Raw genomic sequence first — 6,242 nt, 5'->3', positions numbered from 1 at the left:
TTCATGAATATTTATGACTCTTAATTCATCCAAAGCTCGACAGACCTCCCCAAAATGATGCTCTCAGAACCACTAAACAGGAACACAGCTCTCATCTCTCTCTCCCATTACCTTGGGAGAATCTCAACACCCTGTAGTATGTGCGCGTGCGTGCGTGCGTGCGTGCGTGCGTGCGTGTGTGTGTGTGTGATGATGTAAGCAGGATGGCTCCCTGTGTAAGTGTACACTTTGTATTTGCACATCACTGTGAATCTTTTTGTGTATGAGTGTGAGAGGTTTAAGTCTATGATGATTGAATCCGTCTGTTCACATACCTGTAAATCATGTTCATCCGGACTGTTGCATCATAAGGCCATTTGAATCTCTACTCGCCCATACAGTTAACCCTCCCTCCCAAAGGACCTGAGGAGAGCAACCACGAACCGCCACCATGCTCACTGACAGGGCCTCCATTCACACATCTACCAACCTGCCTACACCTTTTACATAACATAAAAGCTCTGATAGTCTTACATAGTGCCACACCCGACGGTACATCCTTAACAGACAAGTATGAAGTTCCATCATCATGCTGTGCTGTGACAAGAGAGAGGAGAGGGTTGCTAGGTGGAAAGGGGGATTTCATTTCTTTAGAGGAAGGGCTGAAATGCTGTGTGGAGATTGGAGTGCCCTTTCCTCCCATCTCTACTGCATGGGCCTATCGTACATGTCATATAGGGTTATGGTGCGGACGATGCTCTTTCTGCTCCTGCCTGTCTCCATGTTCTCTGTCTTTCTGTCAGTGCGCTCAGTTCTCTTGATGGCTTTAGGTCCGGCTGTGAGGGAGTGTGCTTGTTTAAGGCTGGGATTTGGGGAGAGAGCTGTCAGCAGTGTGAGGAGAGACCTCCCCCTGAGAGACACTTCATCCTGGGATGTCTGTCTGTCTGCTCATACAGGGCTGCAGTGGAATTATATAAGCAGGCATACATACATACCAGATTGTCCTGCATGGAATTAGCATTCTTCAGTGTACTGTCTGCTGTCTATGGGAGTCTGACACACATTGTACAGTGAGCGCCAAAAGTATTGGGACAGTGACACATTTTGTTGTTGTTTTGGCTCTGTACTCAAGCACTTTGGATATTAAATGATACAATGACTATGAGGTTAAAGTGCAGACTATCAACTTTAATTTGAGTGTATTTTCAGTTATATCGGGTACACCGTTTAGAAATGACAGTAGATTTTGTACATAGTCCCACCATTTTAGGGGTATTGGGATAAATTCACTTATATGTGTATTAAAGTAGTCAAAAGTTTAGTAGTTGGTCCCATATTCCTAGCACGCAATGCTAGGAATATGGGTGCAATAACTCTAATGAACACATCCTCTGCAGCAGAGGTAACTCTGGGTCTTCCTTTCTTGTGGCGGTCCTCATGAGAGTCAGTTTCATCTTAGCACTTTATGTTTTTTGGGACTTGAGGAAACTTTAAAAGTTCTTGAAATTTTCCGTATTGACTGACCTTCATGTCTTAAAGTAACGATGGATTGTCGTTTCTCTTTGCTTATTTGAGCTGTTCTTGCCATAATATGGACTTGGTCTTCTACCAAATGGGGCTATCTTCTGTATAACATCCCTACCTTGTCACAACACAACTTATTGGCTCAAACGCATTAAGAAGGAAAGAAATTTCACAAATTAACAAGGCACACCTGTTAATTGAAATGCATTCCAGGTGACTACATCATGAAGTAGCAGGGGGGCGGCATGTAGCCTAGTGGTTAGAGCATTGGACTAGTAACCAAAAGGTTGCTAGATCGAATCCCCGAGGTGACTAGGTAAGAATATGTCATTCTGCCCCTGAACAAGGCAGTTAACCCACTGTTCCCCTGTAGGCCGTCATTGAAAATAAGAATTTGTTCTTAACTGATTTGCCTGGTTAAATAAAGGTAACATTTTAAAAAGCTGATTGAGAGAATGCCAAGAGTGCCTCTCTTGCTTTTTTGCTTTCTACCACTTATCTGTTTTTACTTGGCAACCACTCAACTCTCATTTTAAACAAAGTACTACTTATAAATGCTTTATATAGCATACATAAAGGCTTCACAAGCGCTACATAAATGCTTCTCAAATCATTCATAAGTGTGTGTCATACTCTATTAATGGTGTATAAAGGGTGACCCTTGAATGAATAGGTGTGTCCAAACTTTTGACTGGCACTGTATGTGTGTGATGGAGAAAAGGTATGCAAGTGTGATTGTGCGATATCAGTACACAGGCGTAGAGATTTGGCAGGGGAGATTAAGTGCATTCATCTTCATTTGGTGGCTGCCGTGAGCAGGAGCAGTGTTACCTGGTGGAACAGAAACGCTCTGGTTACTGTGAGACCCAGACCACCAGGACAACACTTACTGAGCCTGGGGCTGGGGATGGGACACCTCACTCTGGAGGCACACTCCATCTTCTCTCTCTTTCTTTGTCTCCATCATTCTGTCTCTGTGTTTTCCTCTGTCTTCGTCTCTCTAAATATGTCCCTCTCTTTCGACATGCGCATATGCCTTCTCTTCATATGCCTTCTCGTCATTGTGACATTTGACAAATTATCTGACAGATAATGCTATCAATCCCATGTGTTTTAAAAAGCTGCTTTTGAAGCTATTCTTTACTGGTTATGCAATGTCTGTTGTCAGGTCTGTGTGTAGCTGCATGGGCCAGACTGAGGAGCAGAACACTGATAGGATTATGGAACAACCCTTTAACATTAGACCAATGGCTTATTGAACACACCATTGTTTTCCCACATTCATTTGTCAGAGCAGAGAGAATTAAAATCGACTGTCCTCCTTTTCATGCCTGGGTTGTTTTTTAAACCATGAGCCCATGACATAATCATCAAGAGAGATGAAAGAAAAGGGCACATGAGAGAGGAAGGGGGCAGCTACCTCACCACCGACTGACCTACACTGACAGTCACTGTACTGAAGTAAAGTGGCACCCAGATGGTTTTACTGAAGTACTTGGGCACCTGAAGCAGTTTGACTGGGTGACTGGTGTTGATAAGAGCTAGCCAAGTGACGCTGGCAAGGGACCAAGCCAGGGAAAGGAGCTCAGGGTGGGGAGGGACCGACAGACAGAAGTAATGGATGCGCTCCTCTCTGACTCAGGGTATTTGTGTGTGTAAATATATGAAACTGTTTCTTTTTTAGTGCCTGTCTGGACCGGAGTGATGGGGAAAAGCACAGTCCATTACTCTTGTGAATGGAGAGCAAGGGAAACAAGATTAAATGGGAGTGCCGGTGCATTGCAAATGCCACCTTCCATTAGTGATGTAGAACGCGCCTGTGAACTTGTGAGTGAATGTTTGCTCACTGAAAAATGTGTTTGAACAATGTTCTAACAAAGTAAAAAACACAGCCCAACTCCAAAATACTCAGTCTGGTTCTTTCAAGTTTGTGTGAGATAGAACATAGAAGAAAATAAGTAAAGAGAGAGAAAGTGCATTTAAAGCCAGGGCATGAGAAAAGATTGGAGGGTGTAAAACCAAATGGACAGGAACAAGGGAATACTGAGATAAGTTGTTTCTATTTTCTGTGTCCGTGCGTCAGTTGGTTGCACAGCACAGAGAGAGAGAGAGATATGTCTTTCATACCAGGTCATATGTCTTCTCAAGTCATGTTGACACTGGTCTACTACTGTTGCTTTAATGTATTGTTGTTCTGATTAATATTGTTGTTGTAGTTGCTGTTAATGGTAATCCCATGTCCACTACTACTATTATTATTGCTGTTGGTTCCACCATTTATTTATATATAAATATATATATATTTTGTATATATATACATATATATATTAGATTTTTATTTTTCGATATGTATACTTTGACAATGTAAGTAATAATGAACTTGCCATGTCAATAAAGTCAATTGAATTGAATTGAATTGAATTGAGAGAGGGAGAGGGGAAAATGGAACACACTAAACAAACAATAACACGAAGAGTTATCTATCCAAAATGGAGATGTATGGATAGACTACTTCTCCAATCTTTTTGGCTCTATAACAAAGAACAAAGATCAAAAACATATACATGATCAAATACAAATCTTAGAATCCACTATTAAAAACTACCAGCACCCCCTGGATTCTCCAATTACATTGAATGAACTACAGGACAAAATTCAAACCCTCCAACCCAAAAAGGCCTGTGGTGTTAATGGTATTCTAAATGAAATGATAAAATATACAGACCACAAATTCCAATTGGCTATACTTAAACTCTTTAACATCATCCTCAGCTCTGGCATCTTCCACACTATTTGGAACCAAGGACTGATCACCCAAATCCACAAAAGTGGAGACAAATTTGGCCACGATATGCATCAACAGCAACCTTAGGAAAAACCTCTGCATTATCATTTACAGCAGACACGTACATTCCTCAGTGAAAACAATGTACTGAGCAAATGTTATTGGCTTTTTAACAAATTATTGTACAACAGACCACGTATTCACCCTGCACACCCTAATTGACAAACAAACCAACTAAAACAAAAGCAGTCTTCTCATGCTTTGTTGATTTGTAAGGTAGCATTTCACAGTAAGGTTGGTGAATACCTGTTGTATTCGGGTATTGTATTCGGCGCATGTGACAAATACAATTTCATTTGATTTGATTTAAAAAAGCTTTTGACTCAATTTGGCATGAGGGTCTGCTTTACAAATTGATGGAAAGCGGTGTTGGGGGAAAAACACAAATACAAATTCCATCTAGACACCATTGCTCTAGAGCACACAAAAAACGATACATACCTCGGCCTAAACATCAGCGCCACAGGTAACTTCCACAAAGCTGTTAACGATCTAAGAGACAAGGCAAGAAAGGCCTTCTACACGATCAAAAGGAACATAAAATTCTACATACCAATTAGGATATGGCTAAAAATACTTGAATCAGTTATAGAACCCATTGCCCTTTATGGTTGTGAGGTCTGGGGTCCGCTCACCAACCAATAATTCATAAAATGGGCCAAACACTAAATTGAGACTCTGCAAAAATATCCTCCGTGTACAAGGTAAAACACCAAATAATGCATGCAGAGCAGATTTAGACCGATACAAGCGAATTATCAAAATCCAGAAAAGAGCCGTTAAATTCTACAACCACCTAAAAGGAAGATATTCCCAAACCTTCCATAACAAAGCCATCACCTACAGAGAGATGAACCTAGTCCCCTAAGCAAGCTTGTCCCGGGGCTCTGTTCACAAACACAAATAGACCGCACAGAGCCGCAGCCAATTAGATCTAACCAAATCATGAGAAAACAAAAAGATAATTACGTGACACATTGGAAAGAATTAACAAAAAAACAGAGCAAACAAAAGTCAGCAAAAAAAGTAACGTCCTGTCAACTGCATTTATTTTCAGCAAACTTAACATGTGTAAATATTTCTATGAACATAACAAGATTCAACAACAGACATAAACTGAACAAGTTCCACAGACATGCGACTAACAGAAATGGAATAATGTGTCTCTGAACAAAGGGGGGGTGGGGCAAAATCAAAAGTAACAGTCAGTATCTGGTGTGGCCACCAGCTGCATTAAGTACTGCAGTGCATCTCCTCCTCATGGAATGCACCAGATTTGCCAGTTCTTGCTGTGAGATGTTACCCTACTCTTCCACCAAGGCACCTGCAAGTTCCCGGACATTTCTGGGAATGGCCCTAGCCCTCACCAGTATGGCTGATGTGTGACGGAGAAGTCCGCACTGGCCGCTGGCAGCGTTTGGTACACTAACACACACACATTCAGGGCGCCTCCCTGCTCCGTTATCAGCTACGTTAACAATGTGGGTCGACACACAAGTTAACTTCCCTATCTTAGTACATACATTTCACACTTTATTCTTACCTCCCGTCAGTAACAATTTATGGTATCAAGAATATACAGACAAGCGTTCATGTTTCATTTAAGCAACGTTTATTGTACTTATCAATGTTATAGATGAGCGCGTTGTTTGTTTGGTTCGGTTCCTTTCTCTCCATCTTTGTAGCTTCCGGGTATGCTGGAAGGACCAGAGCTACAGTAATCGGGCTGGCTTTGTAGTGCCTGTCCCAAATGGCTTGTTCATGTGAATGGGCATATTGGAAGACTCCATGTCAGTAGGGATGGGATTTTGTAAATGTGTTATATTGGTATATTATATCATGAGAAACGTGTTGCAACGTATATAATTCATTATGTTTGGCTGAGTGGAAAATG

The sequence above is a fragment of the Salvelinus alpinus genome, chromosome 6, assembly GCF_045679555.1.
Source record: "Salvelinus alpinus chromosome 6, SLU_Salpinus.1, whole genome shotgun sequence".
Classification (NCBI taxonomy): domain Eukaryota; kingdom Metazoa; phylum Chordata; class Actinopteri; order Salmoniformes; family Salmonidae; genus Salvelinus; species Salvelinus alpinus.
This window is presented reverse-complemented; position numbering follows the sequence as displayed.